The sequence below is a fragment of the Thermobia domestica genome, chromosome 17 (assembly GCF_964235325.1).
Source record: "Thermobia domestica chromosome 17, izTheDome1.hap1.1, whole genome shotgun sequence".
NCBI lineage: Eukaryota > Metazoa > Arthropoda > Insecta > Zygentoma > Lepismatidae > Thermobia > Thermobia domestica.
The window spans coordinates 178,854,784-178,879,987 of NC_137470.1; the positions used below are offsets into that span (position 1 = coordinate 178,854,784).

At 34.6% G+C, this 25,204-nt stretch overlaps 1 long non-coding RNA gene across 1 annotated transcript; it reads right to left on the reverse strand.

The window, feature by feature from the left end:
- Nucleotides 1-1,841: 1,841 nt before the first annotated feature.
- On the reverse strand, nt 1,842-25,109 carry LOC145673834 (uncharacterized). The gene is made up of 3 exons (XR_014128828.1): nt 25,021-25,109; nt 13,645-13,936; nt 1,842-2,309 (listed from the first exon to the last, which is right to left on the reverse strand). It is a non-coding gene; the product is annotated as an uncharacterized LOC145673834 (long non-coding RNA).
- Nucleotides 25,110-25,204: the final 95 nt, after the last annotated feature.

Sequence of the window (25,204 nt, forward strand, 5' to 3'; positions counted from 1 at the left end):
GTCAGCCTATAACTCCGAAAGGAAGCATTTGTGCACCCAGGTTGGTCTATATTTTTTGTCCCATCTTGGTGTCAGCAATCATCTTCCAAACGTTGTCGGTGTTGTTTTGAAACACCCTGTATATAAAAAGAGGCAGAAAAGGCTGACAGAAGACTCAGTCGTTTGACGAAAACACAAAAACAAACTTTAATTTGAGGGTAAGCAAAAGACAGGGACATCTCTTGTTTTTCGGAAACAAATAAATCAAAAACTAAAATTCGAGAGCAATACCCAGTGAACAAGCATCACTTAAGACTTTCGTATACTAATACAGCTAGAGGCGGCGATTAGGAGAGCAAAAGGGGACAGTTGCCAAGATTTTTTTTTGAAGTAACCCCTTAATATATATTGTCTCATTTGGAAATATAAAGTTTTTGTATGTATTACTAGTTCATAGAAAAACTTGTGCCATATTATACTTACCATTGCGTGAGTACGTATTGGTTACTTGTCTTCCCGTGTAGTTAAGAAAGCTACAGGAATTGCATGTTAATTGAAATTCAAAGCAATTAATATTACAATTGCGTGTTTTTTAAAATGTACTAATAGCATATGCTTGTAGTATATACTTTCATTTTGTAAGAGTAATAACATACATTTAATAGCACGTGTTCATAATATAAATATAAGTTGTTCATTAATTCTCAGTTTCAATGTAACTTCTACAAGACAAGCCTCATTATTCATTACTATAATTAATATTATCCTTTTTATTTATTTGTTTTGCAGATTTGTTATTAAATGATCTGATCACACAATTTTCCAGACAGAATTTAAGATGTTCATGAGCAAGAAATCAAATCTCTTCTTACACTTTCCTTGTTTAAGAGTACAATGGGCTAGTACCTACTTGTGTTGCTCTTGTCAATTTACTTAATAAGATATGAAATACGATATACGATATTTTAACTGAAAAATATAGTATCCTATAAGTTATACAACCTTTCTTCAAACAAAGTGTTAGAAACAACCAGGAAAACTAACATTGATATACAAATATTTAGATCATATCTAACTCCCCTCCCCCAACTTTTAACATCCAATCACAGTGAATGAATACAGCTACATCAAATGTTTATGGATTGAAGTTTATATTATTTTTGTTCTTCTTATTAGTTGGTTGGTGTCCAATATCTATTTCCTGTATGGAACATGGGTTTTTAGTTTAACGTGGAATCCCGATCACATAAGACTCTATCGGGAATGAAATACCAACCTTTTTCACTAAAAACTATAAACTTGACGTAATTACGACGGGATTCTAAAATGTTTCGAAATTAAAAATTTTAAGAGGTAAGATAATTGAAGCCATGACTTCCATAACCACACAAGTCCAACTGAAGAGACAACTCAATAAAAACTGAATATTTGTTGGAAATGTGAACTTGGAATTTTTTTTTCATAGTTAGTGACATTTGTTATTCAGCAAAGTGTAAGTATAAAAAAACATCTGATTTCCAAGTTTACATCATTTACAACAAATATTCAGTTTCTATTGACTTCTCAATATCTCTTCAGCTATTCTTGTGCGGTTATGGAAGTCACGGCTTCAATTGTCAGAGCACAACAGCAAAATTTGGGTCACAACTAGAGATGATTAACTCGAGTTTTTAACAATTTCAATAAAGATTATTCAAAGAAATACACTATGACACGTTATTTTCTCAATAATAATGTTTATTACTATAAATACATTGTAGTATTCAAATAAACTCTCTTTCAGCTCATTTATATTAAATATATATATATATATATATATATATATATATATATATATATATATATATATACGACGTATATATATGTATAGTTATGTTCAGGTCAGAGTAAGACGCTGTAAGGCAGAGTCTATGTAGTTCGTTGATTTGTCAAATGAATCACTGCTTACACAAAGTTTCTGCACATTGCAGTATCCGTAATAAGCTTCAGTAATTACGTGGCACTTCACTACCAAAACATCACAAAATAACTTACAAGTCACTTATTAACATTGTTGAACATTTGAATATTAATGGCCGTACATTGTATGCAAGTAAAACAATCAACTACGTAAGTATATATGTACTTAATCACATGTTTCATCTTGTCCTTAATTATCACGAAGTCACGTTAAAACTAAACATTTTGTCCAATATATTTTTTTACTTCCATTGACTCGGTTGATGTTTCAAAATCCCGCCTCACCAGTAGCGTAGTTCTACATTTCAACCAAAAGATGGCGTTGTTGTGTATATCCCAAGTTATGCTTTCTTGTTTCTCACTATCCATGGCTGAAAGTAAAAATTCAAAAGAAATTTATATGAGTTTCTTTTTTCATATGCAGAAAAGAAACTTATCAGAAATATTTTTAGGTAGAAAGGGGAACTAAACACAGTCTTGTTTCGTGAAAATAGACTTTAAACAGTCAAAAATATCTATTTATTTTAGAACTGTACTTTCTAAAAACAAGAATTTTAGAAATGATCCCCAAAAAATGGATCAAAAGATTGCCATGTTGGCCAATAATTAGTTTTTGGATCAGAGGCCACAAAATTTTTGAACGGCCCCTAAATCGAGTTTTCGTATTCTTAAGGAATAAACACATCATACTGAGTGAAGTGATAGTATGAGTTGGTTACACTATATGAAGTTCTCTAGATATAAGGCGTACAAAAACAAAATGATTCAAATATATTTGATGCATTTTTGGATCAGAGACCACAATTTTTTTGAACTGTCCTTAAATCGAGTTTACGTACTTTTTAAGAATAGGCACATCATACTGAGTTAACCGATAGTTTAGTGTGGGTTTGGCTACACTATATGTAGTTCTCCAGATATAAGACCTACAAGAAATTTTTTGATAGAAATATATTTGATGTATTCAGGGGCGGATCCAGGGGGAGCGATCGGTGCAATGCCCCCCCCCAGAAGAGGAAACTTTCTTATTTTATATATATATAAATAAAACCCATCCCAAAGTTTGGAGCCCTTAAAAGGAGCAGTATGACAACCCACCGCCCGCCCCAGAAGTCGGTCCTGGATCCACCCCTGGATGTATTTTTGGATCAGAGGCCTCAAAATTTTTGAACTCCCCTTAGATCGAGTTTTCGTATTTTTACGCAACGAGCACATCATACTGAATGAAATGATAATATGGGTTTGACTGCGTTATATGTAGTTCTCTAGATATAACGCGTACAATAAAATTTTTGATTGAAATGTACAGTGAAACCTCTGAATAACGGACACCAATGGAACATTAATTTTTGTCCGTTACTGAGAGGTGTCCGTTACAGAGAAGTTACAGAAATTTAATTCCCCACAACGGTCATTGTATGCAGTAACAAAAAGTAAATATCTTATGTATGAGCGTAGAACCGTAAAATACTTTATTTAGTACGTATTTGGATTACTGGGAGGGATGAAGGAGAAATTCATTTCTGTTAAATAATATTATTGCTGGGGGATGTGTTAATATATTCGTATATTGCAAAACATAATGCGTGTATGGTAATTTTCTTAAGAACATGTCATCACCCTGTGAAAGAAAAAAAAAATCAATTAATTCACATACCGCCTATACTAAAAGTAAAAATAGCTTACTAAGAGATGCTTTTTCCTCTACTAGGATAATAAAACTCATTACCAAGTATCCTCTGAGAATCGTCAGTACGGTTGCGGAAGAAACATGTGTATGTGTTTCTGTACTGGCGCGTATCTTCGTTGCGGGATGGATGAAAAGGCAAGTTATTGGGAGTACATATGTTAACTGAACCATCCCCAATCAGAAAGAATATCCTCTTAGATAAAATGAAAAAGGAAGCCGGGAAAACTCCAACCCCATACTTATTCCAGTATGATAAGTGGTCCACTACCGGTACTGCAAATAAGTAAAAGAAAAATTATGATTTAAAAAAAAAGTAAGAGAGGAAATATTACTCGTTGAAAATGTTATTGTAAAAGAATGTTTTGTTATCTATGAAATTGTCGGGAAAGATGCAAGGCTTGGAGGGAAAAAGGACTAAGTTTGATAGAGAAGGGAAGATCTTTGGCATAGAATTTTTGGCCATACGACTGACCCTGCATGAGTGCTAAGGTCTACAAGAACATTTTTAACGCATTTTTGGACCAGGGTCCACAAAATTTTTGAATGATCCCTAAATCAAGTTTTTTTTTTCTTTTTTTTTCGGAATAAGCACATCATACTGAGTTAAATGATGGTTTGGGTTTGGCTATACAATATGTAATTCTCCAGATATAAGGCCTACAAGAAAATTTTTGACTGAAATATGTTGAATCTTTCGATTCCAAAAGAGGAGAGACTTCCGCAAATAAACATATAAGCGCAGGTACTGGCTGCTGTAGAGAACTGTGTTTTTTTATCGAACATCTCATTAAATGTAGTTTCAGAACGTTCAAATTGAACAAAACTTTTGTAGTTTTTGTCCTTAATGCCTGGAACACCTCAAACAACCGGATTGTTTACTCGTTTCCTTTATCCTGAGAATCCATATATGTTCCAAGTATAATGTCTGCTAGCAAAGTTTAGGCATTTCAGAATAAGAAATTCTGCTACCTGAAAGAAAGTTTTGAGATTTTTGTTAGTCGTGAAATTGGGATACCACTTTTAAAGATTCATTGTAGGTGACAGATGGGATTTGCCTCATGGCCATTGTTAATAGGGTCTATGACAGTATTGATCTTCATAGGCTGGTGAAATTATTTGGTTGTGTATTTATTTTTCATGCTACTGGTGTAGTCTAGTTCTTTCGCGTACATAAACCATATCGCTACGTGTAAGGTCAATGACTTTTTCACTTAGGAGGACAAAGGGAAAATGATAGGCTAAGTGTACATATTAGGGGGTTGTCACGTTAGAAGAACTTGTAGCTGTCATAAAAAAAAAATCTTGAAACCCTACCATATTTCACCATGTATACATAGTCTTGAAAGGGTTATAAAACATTTTTTACCATCTTGCAAGGAGTTGAACGATGCGCAACTTTCTGGGACGTCTTGTTTGCTACCTGCTATCGCCCTCCCGCTGACATAAAAGAAAAAACAGTTTCGCCGCTTCCGAAACAACGGATTCTTTTGGACAGGGAGGGGAAGTGCGCCAAAATACACGATTTTAATGAGGAGGTTCACTGTTTGTCCACTAGAGTGCAGTGCTGCATGTGTGGAGAAACCTTTCTTGCTTATAAGAAGTTGTAACATGTAAAGGGTAAATAGAAAGATCGGGTTGCAAGTTTTTTTTTTTTTATGACAGCTACAAGATGCATTTAACGTGGCAATGTCGCTTATCGCACACACGATGGAAGAGTGTTGTAACTCAAAAATATGTCAATTTAGAGTTATTATCGCTCGAAAAGAAAATAGAGAGAGAGAAAAAACGTTCTCTACCTGATGGTATTTTCGCATAAACGAAACTAAACAAATGAACCTCCTAGATGGCAGAAATACCAGTATTCCAGGGAGCGATTTTGATAGAATAACAAACTTTGAAAGTCATGTTCCGACAAATGTATATTTTTGACTTGTAGCAGTCTTCCACCGGGTGTACGATATATCAAATTGACACCACCAATATACTCAACAAATAATTGATATAGAAAATGACCCTTTTTAATTTTACTACAAATAGGTTTCATTATTATTCAAATAGGCTAAATTCTCTCGATATTATATTAGCATATGTAAAACGTTATTGATAACCACTTCCTCTTTACTAGATGATATTATTACTTTTCTTTTAGCTCGTTGATTGGAGTAGACGCCATCTTTCAGTTACGAAAGGAAGTTGAACGGAGGACCACTGTGTGTGATATCATTTCTAGAGTTAGCAATTCCATGGGATGTGTGGAGATCATTCTGTATGAAGACCTGGGAATGCGAAAAGTTATATCAAGGTGGGTTCTACGAACACCGACTGTTCATTATAAGGATACAGGAAGTAGTAATATGAAAATCAATGTTAATGTGTGATAACGCTGGGAATGGTGCTTTATTTTCGTCAATTATTACAATGGATGAGACATGGGTAATATTTTTCAATCCTGGAACGAAACTGCAGTAGTCACAATGATAAAAACATGCTTCCCACTACCAAAGACATTTCGTGTTACTTCCATCCTTCAGATAGTGGTGGCCATGGTTTGTAGTAGCAAAGGTGCAATCTTCACTCATTCTATTCAGAGGGAAATATAATGAAGATTGTATAATGTGAACATGTTTTGAAGACTAAGGTGATTGCAAAACTGCAAGTAAAACGGACCGAGAAGGCTGGTCATATATTTTTCAACCAAGACAGATGCTTCTGTTTATTGGGCACTCTGAACTCAGGATTTTCTTCCTAATATATAAATAAAAAAATAAATTTGACCTCTTGTATCATTTTCTTTCTACTCAACAGACCTTGGTTATCAAAATTTTTGTCTGTTGTCGATAATGAATGGCACTGTTCATGGGTGTTCATTTTCAAGCCAGATCACTTTAACATCAGCAATTTTTCTATGCCCAAAACACAAACTTATAGAAGCATGCTTGATGCCCATAGCATCATGGTGTCTACGTTGCGAGAAACGTGTAGTCTAAAGAGATACAGATCTCAACTTATTTATGTAAATAGTGTGTGAAATTAGAAGCAAAGGAAACATTGAAGCATGAATGCATCTCATAACTGGTAATGTAAACAAACAGTCACTATAGAACTTCATGGCTAAAGTGTCATTCCATGTCAAATCACCTAGAGCACTGTGCTTCATTGTCTCACATTCTCTTCAAAATTTTTCATACATAAATACTAATGAAATTATGCTAAATTATTTTTTCCGATTTTTTTGGATGATAAATGGGCCGGGGAGAAATTTTTGAAAAAATGTTAATTTTCCTTCAATTTCATTTTTTGGCACAGCATCATGGAACTAAATTACCATAACTTCCTTATTTTTGAAGTTATTGGTCTCATCCAGGTGTCAAATGAAAGCTTAATTTTTGCTCTTTCAGTAGATTTTAAGTAACCTTGCAAAATGATACAATGTCAAATATTAAGGGGCATACAAAGCAAAATTTAGAGTCTTACAAATTGTGCCGTTGCTCAAAAGTTACAACTATGAAACTTTTGAAACATTTTTGTACATACATTTTAATACGTACATGGTATGGTCAAAAAATAAAGAGGGTGTTTTTTATAGTTTTGTATTTATTATTTTTTATGTACGGAAATATACAGTTATAACTGTTGCTACAAATTGTCATTCCTCGTAGGTTATAACTAAGAAACTTTTGAGACATTTTAATAGAATCATCTTAGCCTATACATGATATGGTTAAAAAATAAAAAGGGTTCTTTTGGTATTTTTGTAATTATTATTATTATTATTATTATTATTATTATTATTATTATTATTATTATTGTATTTTATAGGTACGGACAAGTACAGTTTTAAGTTTTGTTACAAATTGTGTCATTGTGCGTAAATTACAATTGTGAAACTCTTGAAACCTTTTTTATAGGACCATTTTAGCACACACATGATATGGTTAAAGTATAAAAAGGGTTCTTTTGGTATTTTTGTAATTATTATTTTTGTACGTCAGAATGCAATTCATGAATCGCTCTGAGCCTTCTATATTCCACTGGCCAGAAAATTAAGACTTTTGTTGGATACCTTTTGAAAATATCATCTGAGAAGTTCCTGTTCCATCTCTTACAAGCCAATCAACCGGGACTTGCGCAACTGAAAGCAAAGTTAAAAGAAGACATCATATCATCAATGAAAAGAATGAGCTGTGAAATATAGGACACAACATTTTGTATGTAAATCTACGTAATTCTAAGAAGTTTTACTGGTAGGCATGTTTATTGTTTTCATCTATGTATATGCATTAGTCTATTGTTTCTTATTTCTGTTCATAGGGTTTGTAATAATCCCTGAGCCCCTTACATTGCTAGACCTATATTTTCCATTCACAAAACCGCAACATTATTACAAAAAAGGTATCCCTTTTTGTTATTTAATCATACCTAGTAAATGCAAACTAATCCAATGAAAAGTTTGATAGTTGTAAACGATAGTACAATTGGGAAAAATGTTGAAAGTCATAGTTAAAGTACAAAAATATAATATAATGGTAATACCAAAACTACACATTACACCAGTTATATATTTAAGTATACCTAATATTTACTAAGATGATTATTTGAAAAAGTTTTTAAAGTGTGACAGTTGTCACTTCAGAGTAGGGATGGCCAAATTTTTCCGAAATCGAATTCCAGAATTTTTCCGAATTCCAGACTTTTCCGAAATTGGAATTTTTCTGAATTCCGAAATTTTTCCGATTTTACTTTCCGGAATCCGGAGAGTAAAAATACCGGAATTGGCCATCACTACTTCAGACAAAAGTCATAGTAAATATGTATATTTATGTACATTTAAAACACTAATAATAATAATTGCAAAAATACCAAAAGCACTCTTTTTATTTTTTAACCATATCATGTATGTGATAAAATGATTCTATAAAAAGAAGCTTCAAGAGTGTCTTAGTTGTAACTTATGAGCAATGACACAATTTGTAACAAAACCTAAACTGTATATTTCCATACACGTAAAATTAAAAAATTACAAAAATACCAAAAGCACCCTTTTTACTTTTTAACCATATCATGTATGTGCTAAGATGATTCTATTTTAAAAAAGTTTCAAAAGTTTCATAGTTGTAACTTATGAGCAATGACACAATTCGTAACAAACCTTAAAACAATATTTCCATACATGTAAAATACCAAAATAATAATAATAATAATAATAATAATAATAATAATAATAATAATAATAATAATAATAATAATAATAATAATAATTATTATTATTATTATTATTATTATTATTATTATTACAAAAATACCAAAAGTACCCTTTTTATTTTTTAACTATATCATGTATGGGCTAAGATGATTCTATTTTAAAAAAGTTTCAAACGTTTCATAGTTGTAACACGAGCAATGGCACAATTTGTAACAACAGTTAAAATTGTATATTTCCGTACATAAAAAGTAATAAATACAAAACTACAAAAAATACCCTCTTTATTTTTTGTCCATACCAGTACGTGTTAAGATGAATGTACAAAGAAAGTTCCAAAAGTTTCATAGTTGTAACTTTTGAGCAATGACACAATTTGTACAAAACCCTGAAATTTGCTTGAATGCCCCTTAATGTTTGACAGTGGAACGTTTTGCAAGGTTACTTAAAATCTTCTGAAAGAGCAAAAGTTAAGCTTTCATTTGATACCTTGATGAGCCCAATAACTTCAAAAATAAGTAAGTTATGGTAATTTTAGTTCCATGATGTTGAGTGCCGGAAAGTGAAATTGAAGCAAAATTCATATATTTCAAAAATTTCTCCCCGGACCATTTCTCATCCAAAAAATCGGAAAAAAATAATTTAGCATAATTTCATTGGTTTTAATATATGAAAAAATTTTGAAGAGAATCTGAGACATTGAAGCACGGCCATTTTTTTTAAATTAGGTGATTTGACATGGAATACCCTAAAGTTTTATACCGTAGGTTTAACTAATACAATCTGTAAGGACATGGTAAAGCTTATAAAAGCAATATTTACTCTGTCTTCTAGTGGAAGTATGCAAAAATGTAACGTGAACGACATAAGAATAAAGTTTTGTAACAAATTAAAAACAAAGTTTTGTCGTAAATTGTATTACATTACAAAACAAAAACAATTATTGCTATAATCCATCGAAGTAGACTATGTGTCTGGAAGTAGACTATGTAGACAATAATCAATCGTGGGGGCACCACTAAGGCTACGTGTCCGCCATTTCCTTGCAAACTTAATCACTTAGTCTGGTACACTATTCTGCGCATCCTCCATGTTTGGTGTCATTCGGGATGTTGCAATTTTTACAAATTGTAGTTTGCAGTTACAGCCGAATAAGTAAACAGAATATGATAAAAGTATCCCTTTGTGTCAAAAGAAAGGGCCACTACTGTGCTGGATCGCAACAAAACGGGCATCCTTGTTGTTGCTGTTCTCCCCAATATGGGACACTGTATATATCGGAGGCCCAGTTATATTCCAGACGCAGGTCAAAAAGTACGTTCCTTGTTGCGATGTGACAACCTATCTCCTAAAAGAACAGTAAGAAATGTACTACAACTTTCAACGTTCTCCTCCGATCGTAAATCATACAAGTGCGTAAGATTTGCATCTGCTAAAGAATTATACATATCAAGTCGTATACTCCGTGTCTCACAATTGTCATGAAGAAGGACTAACAGTCAAAATTCTTTTGAACGTTATCTTGCTGGGAACAATTTAACATTTGCAGTGGCTCTGGACAAGACATTGGCGTACCCTGTTAGAATATGAAGAAAGGGGGTCATCTATTGTACCTATGATTTCAGAGGTCACTCTGTTCCGGTACGTAAATATGGAGAAAGTTTCACATATGCTTTTCTGGTTGTTGTGGTTAGTGATATAATGGCAAATTTTCTCTACACAGAGTAAACAAAAAGGTTAATAAAATCAATGCAACTTGTTATTAAACGAGAACTTTGAAGACACCATGATGAAATAATATTATATCCTTACATATCAGCAACAAATCTCGCGTTACCATTCACCAAGATCAAGTGTCCAGTCATATGGGGATGTTAACGGTAACGCATGTAGCAGATGTCACATGAAACGACAATTCATGCAATCTTCTCTACAGACATTACACGAGTGTTGAGCCCTCGACAGCTTAGCATACTCGACAGTCATTGGAAAGTTTGTCAAGAACAAATAAACTGATTTGATCGAACTGTTCTGCAACGCAATCTTCTTGGAAACTTACATGCTGACCGATATGCAACTTGCACATCGAAAACAAACGTTGGTGGCGCCAGATATTTCTTACGCTAGTAAGAGTGTCAAATTCTTTACCGTGAAAGTGAAATGACCTTGTGTACACCAGAGTGAAATCGATAGAATATGCGTTACTTGCAAACTTCAACGAAAAGATCTCGAAAATGGTAGTTATACGCGATCAAAGAATTTGTTATAGGGTTCTCGTATTTAACGCTTTCAAACATAATTTTCTTTTAATCGTTAAGAGAAATATTTATGCATAGCAGAAAATTGAAAAATTCGTCAAATGACAAGTTATCTTATTAACAGCGCTCTATGGTATCCAGTAAGACACCAAATAATCTCAACTAAAACATTCCATTATAAAAAATAAGAAATATGAGGGGAATAGAGAAAGTAATGCTTCCAAGCCCACTACTTGAACAATAATACTGAAAACATTCCGAATTATTTATCACTTATGAACAGATATCTAAGCTATAGAATGTCACTCGTTTCACCTTTCTCTCTCTTTTCGTTCCAGAGTAATGGAACAATTCATGGCATCCAGTGGTGACGTCGGGTTGAAACAGCTGGCTGTCATTGACTTTCTGACTGCGGAAGGTTGTGCGTCAGTCGATGGAGTAGGGGCTACCACCACACGTCCTCTCCTCCCTCAACAAATTCAAAGTTGTCCCATCTGCTGGCAAGGAGCTCTTGTTATTCTGCCTCATCGTACCTATAGTCTGGATCTTGCGCCGGCGACTTTTTGTCCTTCCGCAACTTAAAGATTAACTTAAGTCTGTGGCTAGTTGAGAATGCGTTTTCGAAGAGTTACCCCCTTAGAGTGAACGCGACCAAGGTGGCTATTTGGTAACTTTACTTTCGCCAGAGTTATAAATCATACTGTGAGCCAGTCAGGGTTTCCAGTCTTATTTTTGCCAAGTCCAGGTCTATAATAGCAGAGATCCAATACACTGCACAAAGCATCTTCAACGCAGCTGCTTCTTGCTAAAATCCCCTTTCTGGCAACACGTCTTTCCTTTTTTCCTTCCTTTTGACATATTTTAAACAGCAGGCGACCTGTTGTTCTGAAACGCACCAAATACGCTCTAGCTGACGTTTTCTTTGCGTTTTTATTGCTTTCGCGTTTGTGATTAGTCATCCATATTTAAATACATGGTCAGCGTATTCCAGGCGTACGCATGAGCAGTAAAATCGCTTTGCAAACGCTATAAATAGCCGGGGGCTAAGGATCAAGGTTGCATTTGTGACGCAGATGCGGAAGCAACAGTGCAGCAATGATATCGCCAGCAGCCACCACAATTCTTCGCCGACGGCATAGAAAACCTTGTTTCGCGTTGGCGTAAGTGTGTTGCCCGTAATGGGGACTATATTGAAAAATGGTGTCATCATTTGGGGTTACTGAACTACGTATCGGTGCTATTTGTCAAAAACAACACAGGTATCACCTTGAAGGCATTACTTTCTGAATCACCCTCGTAGCACAATAAATTGCATAACTATTGGTAAGAGAAAATCACACTCTGAAAACAAAATATAATCAAAAACATTCGTGCGATCAAAGGTTAAAAAGACCTATGAGGATACGGGAAATAAGATTACGAAAATAATTTATAAAAATTACAAGTTTAGTTGGAGAGAAAAGCAGAGGCAGTGGACCAATTTGTGTGTAACATAGGATTCAAAAATATAGAATCCACCATCAGTTTGAATAATGATAATTACGTTTCTAGAAAATACCTCAAACACTGGACATGGTTCCGACAAAAAACAATATTACATATACAGTGTGTTTCAAAAGTCCGGGAACACTTTAATGTTTTATTGTAGGCAAACTAGTAACAATGGAAGGTAACGAATTGCATAATTGTAAAGAGTAAACTGTAAAGTTTGTTTTGAGCAATGCTTATTTCACAGACACTCTATGTGGGAACCACGTGTGATCCTACAAATGTCTACGCGATAATCCAACTCTTGCCACACACGACCCAACATGTCTTCCGAAACTGTTGCTGTTGCTTGCTCAATTTTCATTTTCAATTCGCTAACATCACCTGTCAAAGAAGGGACGTATACAAGGTCCTTCACGAACCCCCTCAAAAAGAAATCGCAAGGGGTGATATCTGGAGACCTCCCATCCTCTTTTTCCTGCAATACACAGCAAAACTGGAATCGCTCCTCTTTGTCTTTTGGATATAACTTTTGAACTAACTGTAGTCTGTATGGTTTCATGTTTAATTTTTTACGCAAAACACGCCACACAGACGTTGTTGACATTTGCAACTCAAGTGAAGCACTGCGTAACGATTTTCTCGGGCTCCTTGTGAAAGCTTCTCTCACTCGTTCAACGTCATTTGCACTCACACTTGGCCTACCACTTCTCTTCTTGGCACACAGGCACCCTGTTTCAACGAACTTCTCATGCCAATTGTAGATTGCCTTCCTTGTTGGTGCTGCTTTACCGTACTTCAACCTAAATTTTCGTTGGACATCTGTTGCACTCTTTGTTTTGTCAAATTGTAGGACGCAGAAAACCTTCTCACCTCCAGAAAGCGCCATCTAGATTTTGGTACCACCTAGTGACGATACATGGAACTACACGTTACACCTCCAATGAAAAAAAATTAGAACTTTAATGTTTCAAATTATTTACTTCGTTAGTTTACAAAGCTAGTAGTTTGGCTACAATATATTTTTTAAAGTGTTCCCGGACTTTTGAAACAAACTGTATTTAACTTACCTTTAGAGTATCATAATAAGTTGTACTGTCTGCGATATCTAATTTGTGTGAAATACGATGTTTTCTTTAGCCGACAATACCACAACTGTCTGGTGAGGATACTCAATACCCATACTTTCCGTCATAGTGGTAATAATTCCATCCATTGCTATAATCCCATCTACTCCTGTGATGTTTGTGCGGAGAAGGATACCAGCTTCCATAGTGAGGGTACACTGGAATGGGAATGTACTTGATGTGATGATGGTGAATGTGGTGAATTTTCTCCCTCACATGAATCCGAATCTTCTTCCTGTTAACGAGAAAAAAGAGAAGTATAAAAAAATTTCTTGTAGAAACTTCTTTACTAATATTACAATGTAAAGCTGAGAGTCAGACTGTTATATCTTGACCTGTTTTGTGTAGTGGTGTGTCCATCGCCAATACTTTTTAATCAGAAACAAGAGATCGAAGTGAACTTAGTCGAAATACATATAGGATGTTACAAAAAATGTCAGAATATTTTGTGAATTGATTTCTTACATCAAAATAAGAAAAAAGTTCATATGAACCTGTGGTCAGAAGTGCATAGTTTCGTAATTATAGGTGCCGAAAACATGAAAAAATTAACTCTAATGGTACATAGTTTCACTAGTATAGTAACGATCGTAGTCGGGTCAAGATATCATTGAGAAACTAGTACGTTAACTATCCAAATATCCATCTTTCAGTACCTCCGATGCTTGCACAATCATTTTTAGAGAGGATGTTTGGGAGTACTTCACCACTCTCCAGCTACCTCTCTAAAACTTGGTGGGCAAGTAGTGGAGCATTCTTAAACATGGGTATTTGAATATTTGACTAGTTCACATACTAGTTCCTCAGTGATGTCTTGACTCCACTACGATAAGTTCCATACTAGTGGAGCTATGAGCTTTCAAAATTCACTTGTTTCACGTTTCTGGCACTCTATAACTTCGAAACTATCCACTTTTGTGCACGGGTCTACATACAAACATACATACATATATATAACAGAACGCTGACTTTTCACGTAAGACGACGAGTTTTTGTACTGTCTTATCATGAATTTGCCCCACGCTGGGCGCCATTTAATTGTGGAATGCGTGTTGCGGTAGTGTTTTTTTTGTTTTTTGAAAGAAATATGACGTATATATATATATATATATATATATATATATATATATATATATATATATATATATATATATATATATATATATATATATATATATATATATATATTCTTATTTGGCTTTGAGAAATCTGTTCCCAAAATATCGTGACGCATTTTTGTAACACATGGAAATATGAGTATTGTGATTGACCCTTAAAAGCCTGCAAAAATTTTCTGCCTGGAGTGGTCGTCACTGTGGCGCATAACGTATCTTGAATATAGGCTAAAGTTATGATATTTCGTCACCGCTTCAACAACGAAAAAAAAATATTAATCTCTGAGCACGCTTGGGATAGCTTCCGACGGAAAGATATAAAATGTCGTAAAAGGTTTATGGGGGACAATTGCCTTTCTCGTTACTGTCTCTTTGAGTAGCATAAGAGATTCAGTGCTGGCAGAAAGTATGTGGATGATGCCCAATGCTCTTAACTTTGTGCCTTTAATCCGTTTTTTCCTGGTGTTCCAATATTGGAACAATTTTAAAGATGACGTAAATACCTGCTCAGCTGGCTACATTGTATCGCAATTAGTTGGGAACGTGCTAACTGCATTCACAAGGAATGGAATGAAGAAGTGATGTACTTGTTTCCTGCTCTATTAGCTTTTGCACCTCGCGGTGGTGACGTCGTTGTCAAAGAATTTTTTACATACACCATGGAGGAAAGAAAGTAAGAAAATATTTTTTTATTTTTATAATTTTGTCCGTTTATTGCCTCAGATACCTTGATTAATAGCTGTTTCAAGTCATATTAAAGATTTGTAAAGAAAGTAATAATTATAACTTGTACAGTGTAATCTAAAGTACGATGTTCCAATAATGGAATACCAGGAACGAATGGGTCCATTATTTTCATTAATGTAAAATTTCATTTCTGTCTCACAACTTGGAATGTATATTACTCTTTTATTAAAATATAAATGATTTTTGCTTTCCGTACGATTTCTCCGCTTATATTTACTTTGTTTCCAGCTGTGGCGCAATCACTCATATCATTCTAAAAGTATCGAAAATAGCTCATAATACTATTTGGTTGTAATTTTATACTATTTGCATTATATATATATATATATATATATATATATATATATATATATATATATATATATATATATATATATATATATATATCTTATAAATTATTTTCTGAAAAGGTATGGAGCATTGATGTATGCTGGATGTATAATTCTTCACTGAACTAGTTAGTATCACGCATGTATTTCGTGCACTGAGTTCGAGGTTCAATTCCCTTTGTAGTAGGATTGTGCATTCTACAGAGATACCTGATGGTTTTATGAATTTTTAATTAAAAAAAAAATCCCTTCAACACTAGACTTAGAGCTTAACATAGGATTTGAATCACATATGCTCTTGCCGGAAATCAAATTTGGGTCTCTTGCACCAAATGTGAGAACGTTAACCATGTAGTCATAAGTTATTATTATTATTATTACTATTATTATTATTATTTTAACCGATTATTATTGTGTAACAATTCATTTTTTATTTACGTGGTGTATGTGTGAACCTCGAGGATACCTGGTACAGTTTCAGCCATACGTTGGACGAGATGTAATTACACCTAAAGACACTGGCTTGGAAGAATACGTTGTAATACAGTTGACAAATTGAATTCCAAAAGAAATGCATTTCAAGATATACACGGATAGACTATTTTCATCACTTTCATTAGCAAGTGAGTTAACCGAATTGGGTATTGATTTCACTGGAACTATTATGAAGAACCGAATAGAGAATTGCCCACTAAAAGATCTACAGGAGCAGAAGGAAGAAGGTGGGGGCATTTGTTTCAAACCCGACGCAGCTAGCAAATGCATGGTGGTGGAATGGAATGACAATCGCATAGTTCATGTGGTAACTATATGCAATGTTGTGGAGCCTGCAAAGAGATGAATTGCTAGGAAGAAGAAATTACCAGTTCCACAACCTAATACTGTTTCAAAGTATAACAAGTTCATGGGCAGAGTGAATAGGATGAATGAAAATATTGAAAGTTACAGAATTTCAAGCAGATCGAAAAAATGGTGGTGGCCTGGTTTTGCGTTCTGTATTGATACCCCTTTCCACAATACTTGGCAACTCTACAGGAATACAGAAACAAACCCATCATTAGATTATCTCGGCTTCACAAGAAGTATAGTCGAAATATATTTGCAGAAATATAGTTCTCTACCATCTTCAAGCGGAAGTGCGGGAAAAAAAGCATGGAATTTTTGTCACGCATCCGTAGAGGTCTAAGACATGACATTTCTGATCACTGGATAGCTCCGGCTTTACATCTTAACACAATCAAATGTAATTTTAGTTCTTGAATTGGTCAGATCTGTCGGGAAGAAAATTAAATGCTATTTCCTAAATATCAATCTATATTGATTTTGCATATATCTGAAAATTTAACGTGTTAATATTTATTCCTATACCTCCCTATAAGAACTATAGGATACATAGTTTAGAATCATTAAAGAATATTTATATTCATATTCTGCAGTAAACATTTATATTTTCTACTGTTCGTCCTGTATTTCATACTATAATATTCGTACGAAGTATATTTGGAAAATAAAAATATGAAAATTGATCGGTTATTTTATAACGATATTTCTTTCTAGAAAAAGTAGAAGTATAGAGGGGTGTTCCATTTGTAGGATAAATAATATATATAACAAACATTACTGTCACGTTCGTTCGAAATGTCAGAGTTTAGGAAAAAATCTTACTGGTCCCGTTTGTTCCTGGCGTTCCAATATTGGAACATATATTACTGGTCCCGTTCGTTCCTGGTGTTCCAATATTGGAAGATGCCCAAACAGCCGAATTGATTACGAAAAGTGACAGAATTTAATATTAATCGAACAAATAGAAGCCTCCCATTCAGAAAAACACAAATTAAAAAAAAAAAAAAAAAACTCGAAAGTAACAAAATTCGGACAAAAACGGGTTAAGTCATCCGTTATCCTTTGATAAACAGTTTCCTCAATCACGCATGAGGTCTAGACACTTGGATTTCAGTTATCAAAAATGGCATTTCGAACTTCGTTTATCATTTCAGTTGTGCTGTCTGACTTGCTCGGACCTGGATATGTGTCACCTTGCATAGACTTCATTGGTTTACGGAACCTCTTATAACATTCAAAAGACATGAGAAAGAGAAAGACAATTGTTCCCATAAAACTTTTTCAATATATCACATGTTTCCTTTGAAGTTTTTTCCTAATACAGTTTTTCCTGTAGTGCACATAACAAGACTGAACAATTTCTATATCTGAGCTCAAAATTTATATTAAAATTTCTATCAGTAGCGTACGCAGGAATTTATTTCAGGAGGGGTCCAAGCTCGATATAAGGGTATTTTATATTAAAATTCCTAAAACTGCCCCTAAAATTAAGCTAAATTTACACAAAAGTCGAAATTTCGGGGGGAGTTTGGACCCACAGGACACCCCCCTGCGTACATCCCTGATTTCTATCCTGTTCTTATGTTATATCAATCTGCTATAACCAGAAGGTCAAGTGACGTGAATTGAGAAAGTTTCTTACATCGCTGTCCTCACTTAACGGTTTAATTTTACGGAAGTTTTTGGTAAATAAAGCACCTTAAATGTATCTAAAAATATTACCACAGCTAAGATTTGATTTGATTGATTCTTTTTTTTTTCAGTTTAGCTCCCCTTTCCGCATCGAGACTGTATGAGACATGGACCTAGAGCTTAACGTGGAATCCGAACCACATGAGCTTCCGCTGGGAATCGAACCCGAATCACCCACACCAAAGGTGCGTATGCTAACCGCTTAGCCAGATTTACCACAGGTAATAGTATTGTCATATTTATTACAGAGAAGGGACTGCTGTTTGAACTTTAGTGTACAAACTTTATTTATTTTTTATGATGATATACAGGTTATGGTAGTGTAATAGCGAAGGAATAACGACTCTTAATTGGGATTATAAACTAAAGAAAGTTTGCCTTCCAAAAACTAAATTGTGCACTACAGGATAACAACGGGACAAGAACCACTTAGCTAGTTCGCATGGGATACGATTTAAAAGCTCCATTTCATTTTGTACGTACCTAGGACGACAGAGGAGGCGATTTAAAAGCATCCTTTTCATTTTTTACCTAGCTAGGACGACAAAGAAGGCGATTTAAAATACTTTATCTCATTTTGCACCTACGTAGGACGACAGAGGAGACGACTTAAAATACTTTATCTCATTTTGCACCTACGTAGGACGACAGAGGGGGCGGGGAAGAAATTTAAAAGATTCTATCTAATTTTACACCTACCTAGAACGACAGAGGAGGTGATTTAGTGGGAGGCTAGTCGAGCGAGCGTTACCCCCCAGAGCGAACGCGGCCTAGGTGGCTACACGGTAATTTTAGTTTCACCAGAGTTGTAAATCATACTATGAGCCAGTCAGGGTTTCCAGGTCTTTTCTTTTCAATTCCCGCGCCAGAAGTGTAGAATGAGAATGAACTGCTTCAGTTGGTTTCTTGTGACAAGATATAAAGGTTATCGAAGAAGTATTGGTGTTAGCTGCAGTTTCTTTTTATGTAAAGAAAAAAAGACGCAGAGGAAACTAAGTGCAGACAAAGTAAACGACCAAAACGGCTTACTTTATCTTAATCAAACTTGGAAAACAATTCAGTTGGTGTTAGATTCTTGCTTTTTCAATTTATTCCTACATCCATATTAATCTGTTTATCTGTATAAAAAGGATGTGTATGTATGTTAGGAATGGTATAGAGTCGAGATGAAACTCAATACACTCGGTCTCGTCTGGAGTCGAAAAACATCGTATTAGTTTCGGTCTCGTTTCCATCAATATATGGAGCTCCTTCGTGACTAAGCGGTAAGCGTACGTGTCTTTGGCGTGGTAGACCTGGATTCGATTCTAGGCAGGAGGTTATGTGGTTAGGGTAGGGTGATCAAATCATCAACTAGAAAAAACGGGACAACTTTTTACTTTTAGATAGGTTGCTCCCCTAAATATATATTTTGGCTCTCCCTTCTCTATTTCTTTCTCTTTTTTTCTTTCTCTCTCTCTCTCTCTGTATCTCTCACAAAAAAGGCAAATTTACACTTTTTCGTTTTAAAACCTATTGAAAAGGTTGTGGAATTAATTAAATAACAAGTAATTATCAGCAACTAACAAAAAAACAAATTTTGAAAACATTCTCTCTTCCAAGCGACAGAAAAGTTTTAAAATATCCATGTTGCCCACCAACCTATGGTTGAGGTGAACAAGAAGACTGAAAATATGTGAAACACTCATCAATGTCAACAACAAAATCTGTCACTGGCAGAATTTATAACGAACTACTTTCAACTTCCAACTAGCTTTATTTTCTTTTTCTTACTTTTAAACATTATTTCACTTAGAACTAGTTTTCTTTTTACTTTCAGTTTTATTGTTCTATACTTTGTTCCCCTTTCGTAAATGACAGTATATTATATCTTAGTTAAATCACGGAAAAACTGTACTGATCTGATGACAGCGCCTCAGTCTTCCACCCCCAAAACAGAGAGTAAAAACAGTTTGTTTTTCATAAGACTTTCAGACCGTTGCACTGTCATCTGCGCAGTGGGAGTCTTGAGAGGGAGGCCTAGGAGGGAAAACAGTGCAACCACCACATCCAATATCGCAAACGTCGTAATGACGTTGCTCAGTAATTAGACATATTCCAATATAATTACATAGCTTAGAAAATAATAATATAAATTAGGAAATTTTAGATTGGAAAGTTTCTTGTACCCAGTGTACGTAAATACGGGACATTTTGGCGTCCCGGGAAAATTTTTCGGGACACCGGGAATGGTAGTGAACGGATGGTTACCCTAGGTTAGGGTCCCACGTTGAGCTGTAGTTCACGTCTGATGTAGCCTCGCTGATATAGTCGAAAGAGACGGAGCAAGAGGCATTTTTTTCTAAGATATCCTCTGTATCGAAAACAAATATTAGACCCCAATCAATAAATTCCAACATTTACACTACTTTATACTTTACTAGCTATGCATGTGCCTTTGGAGAATGGGGTTCCGGATTCGAATCCTGTGGGAGATCATTGAAAAGTTTCAGCGCATAAAGGTTGTTTAGATTCCACCTTAAACTGTAGATTCACATCTTGTATAGCTTCGGTGCTGAAAGGACCGCTAAATTCCAAGCCACCAAGTATAAAATTTACATCATGATATTTTTAACCAATTCTCTGGTTTAATCTTTTAATTTTTTTCTTCTCATGATTTAGGCTAATTCTGAAATTCCTAGTCTCTACCAATTTTAGCACCTTATTTTCAGTTTCAGAACAAAGTTGATAAAACACGAGCAGTTGCAGTTAAAATAAATAAATAAAATAAAATTACATATCTTTCCCAGGAATATTTCTAAGCTGCATGGAAAGAAATGTCTGGAAACTGAAACATTATGTGTTTGTTTTACAAAACTAAATTTCGAAATAATTTGGCAACGTAGTTTTTCGGTCATTTCAAAGACTGGAAAGAGAATAAGATGTATTGAATCCCAATTTAAAATTATGGTCTTTGCTGTTTAAAACATTTTCGATATACCTAAGTACCAAACTATTAGAGGTGGCATTTTCCGCCTTTCTCTTGTGAACACATCTATGGCTTAGACCATCTAAGGGCAATTGTTCCATCATCTAACATATCCACCCCATAAAATGCCGCATAGCCGGCCCTGACCCTTTCGGGCTGTTGCGCCTTAAGGTTTGGTATATATTAGGTATATTGGAAGTTGGCACAACTGTAGCAAAGTATTTATTATTATTATTATTATTATTATTATTATTATTATTATTATTATTATTATTATTATTATTATTATTATTATTATTATTATTATTATTATTATTATTATTCATAGTGAACATACAATTTAGCTCGATGTAGCTCTACTTAACGTATTAAATGAAATCATAAAATAAGAATATTCTTCCTTCTTCATTCTGAGAATTCTGTTCCATTCCCTCCTAGTCTGGAACAAATATCGCAGCCACTTCTCTCCACATTTTTATTTTTAAGTCGCGATTCATGTAGTTCGGATCTCTTAAATTATATAGGCATGGCCTTTTTTTTTTATTTCGATTATAAACGCCTCTGTGTTAAACACACTAATCATAATTGGAGATGTACACAGGACACGTTTTCAAACACAACTGAAAATTTCTCTTTGTGATTACACTTGTGGTTATCTGTTTGGGTGTGGAGTTCGAGCTTCGGAGATAGGGGCTCAAATTCAAGTTATTTCGTTGTTTCATCTTTTGCCTAAAGCCAAATATTTTGCTTATAGATTACCATGGCACCAGCTAACTGTCAATCAAGTGTATCACGAGAAATCACCGTTTTACATAGATTTGTCTGTGATTAGCTAATTTTTCGGAATTTCCATCTATTTTTGTGAATTTTCTTTTGTTATACACACACATACATTATAATAGCAGAGTTCCAATCTCTGCACAAAGCGTCTTCCAAGCAGCTGTTTCTTGCTACAATCCCCTTGCCTGGCAACACGTCTTTCCTTTCTGTCATTCCTTTTGAAATCTTTTAAACAGCAGGCGGTCTATTGTTCCGACCCGCACCAAATACGCTGGAGCCGGCGTTTTCTCAGCAATTTTATTGCTTTCGCGTTCATGTTTAGCCGCTCAGATTTAAATACATGGTCAGCGTATTTCAAGCTTACGCATGAGCAATAAATGCGCTTTGCGATCGCTACAAATAGCCGGGGTCTTAAAAAAAAAAAAAAACTCCATCTCACTTTACACCTACCTATGACAACAGGGAAGGCGATTTTAAAAGACTCCATCTCATTTTACACCTTCCTAGGACGACAGAGGAGGCGATTTAAAAGATTTTATCACATTTTACACCTACCTAGGACGACAGATGAGGTGGTTTAAAAGACTTTATCTCATTTCTCATCTACTTAGGACGGCAGAGAAGGTGATTTAAAAGACTTTGGACCTACTTAGGGCAACATATGAGGCTATCTGAAAGACTTTAGCTCATTTTGCACCTACCTAGGATAATAGGGGAGGCAATTTATAAGGATTCAGCTCATTTGGCAGTCACGTAAGACTGTTTGTGCATGTACCCTGTTGTTACGCTTAAGGATGCGCACGAGACAAGATGTGTGGCTGTCTCGTCTCGAAAATGTACTGTAAAAGTGATGTGTCGACTCAAAACATGTATATTTCACTATTGGAAAAGCCGTGTCTCGACTCGAAATTTGTCAGGAAAATCCAGCCTCTACTCGTCTCGTGCGCATCCCTAGTTACGCTCTACTTCACGAACAAAAAGCTTTCAGTAACTACTGATATATATATATATATATATATATATATATATATATATATATATATATATATATATATATATATATATATATATATATATATATATATATATTTACCAATGTCTCGACGTTCCACTGACAATCCCAATTTCGATCAAGTTAGCACTTGTCTTTCTGTACGGGTGAAGGCTTATTTATTTATTTAGTATTTTGAAAGCAATAATGGTATACAGTTGTTCAGAATAATACTATACACAGGGGATACTATCTAATTTGCTTGTCAGAGAGGGATTTTGCTTTTAATTCACACGTTTTTATTATTTATTTTTAAACATCCTACGGCCTAGAATTTGAAACAGACATGAATGAACATGAACTTGTTTGTATTATCATTTACGTGATCGAGATATATAAGCTTTCCCATTTTGTCACATTACACAATAATTACTGAAACTGAGCACATTTCTGAAAGTTGTAATATCTGTCACCAAGAACTAGGAAGTTGCTGGTCTTCTGTTACATAAGTCATAAATAACAGCAGCAACTCTTCTCATTGAAAACCTTGGAGAATGATGTCACGAGGTCAGACATCGGAAGTAAATAGGTTAAAAACTAAAACCCAAGACCGGAATAACTCTCTACATCCAACTAGGGGATCTTCGAAAAGGGATACGGCTAAGAAGAAGAATAGAGACAATAGGGAAATTTCCTGCACAAGAGGACTTTAGAGAATCCGAAGCCAGTTCCTACTATTTCTCGTTGGTGATAGCAGATTCAAATAGAAGTGAACAACCAGTCAAAATCAGATCACTGTAAATATTAGATACTACATATTTTACCTTCTATCTTACACCATCCCAAGCTTCACCATATTTCCGTTCTGTTGTTGTTTAGGGTGCCTCTTCATCATCAAGTTTATATGACACGTGAACCCAAACTTTAGAATGGAGTGCAAACCACCGAAATACGTATGTTTTAAATTCAAGGCTTTCCGACTGGGAATCAAATGCTATACTCTGTACAACAAGGACGCGTGCGCTGTCCACTCGACTAGCAGAAAGAACTCACCCATTACTTTCACTTTTAAGAAGATCTACTGATGTCATTGAATATTCTATATACGCTATATTCTCAGCATCTGAATCTGTTTAACCAGGTAGAAATGCCTATTTTCACTTCTCCTGTATAATATGGTCTTGTCCTGAACGTATATGTTCTGTACAGTCTTGTTCAAAACATCTTAGCCACTCACTTAACATATTAGTCATCACTTTTGGCTTTTAAACGATTTATATCTCAGGAGTCGATGATGATTGGAAAACATCCGAAGAAAATACACACTGTATTACATAATCTTAAAAATAGTATTTTCTTATCATGTTTTAATAAAGAGAAAATTTCCAAATTGAATGTAAATTTATACCTTTACCTCTGCTGTTACTGACCAACTTTAGCCCTGAGCAATTAAGATACTCGGAAACTTATAAGAAGAATTTACTTCATGTTGCGTCAAAATTGAATATTGGATAATATATATATATTTTTTTAATTTTTATACCTTGTGATTAATAAAAATGATAGTACAAAATTCTTGAGTATTGGTAGACAGTATCCTACGCTGTCATATAATTATTGGGGATTTGTTCTAGTCTCTTCTCTATGGAAGTCAGTAAAAGAACCTAATTTAGCAATATATATATATATAGTCTCTAATTTTATTCAAACAGAGTGAATTATTAAGATATACAAAAAATGAGAGAACATTCACAAAATATAAATCTGGCCACAAAACTGATTTCGCAAGGAGACCTTACTTTCTTTGCTCAGAGTCTTTTTCAGCTAAGTTTTACAAATAGGAAGTGATCTTACATGAGTGTGTGGAGTCCTCTCACCCACATGGCTGATTAACTTCTCCAGTTGTTATGACTGCCACCGTTCTTCCCACTTCGCCAGCCTCGATCCTCTTTATATTCCCAACTTTATCACGCTTTAAACAATTAAGATGTCTTGCTTATTTGCTAATCTTGTCCCTTAGGCCAAGTTGTTCTAACAA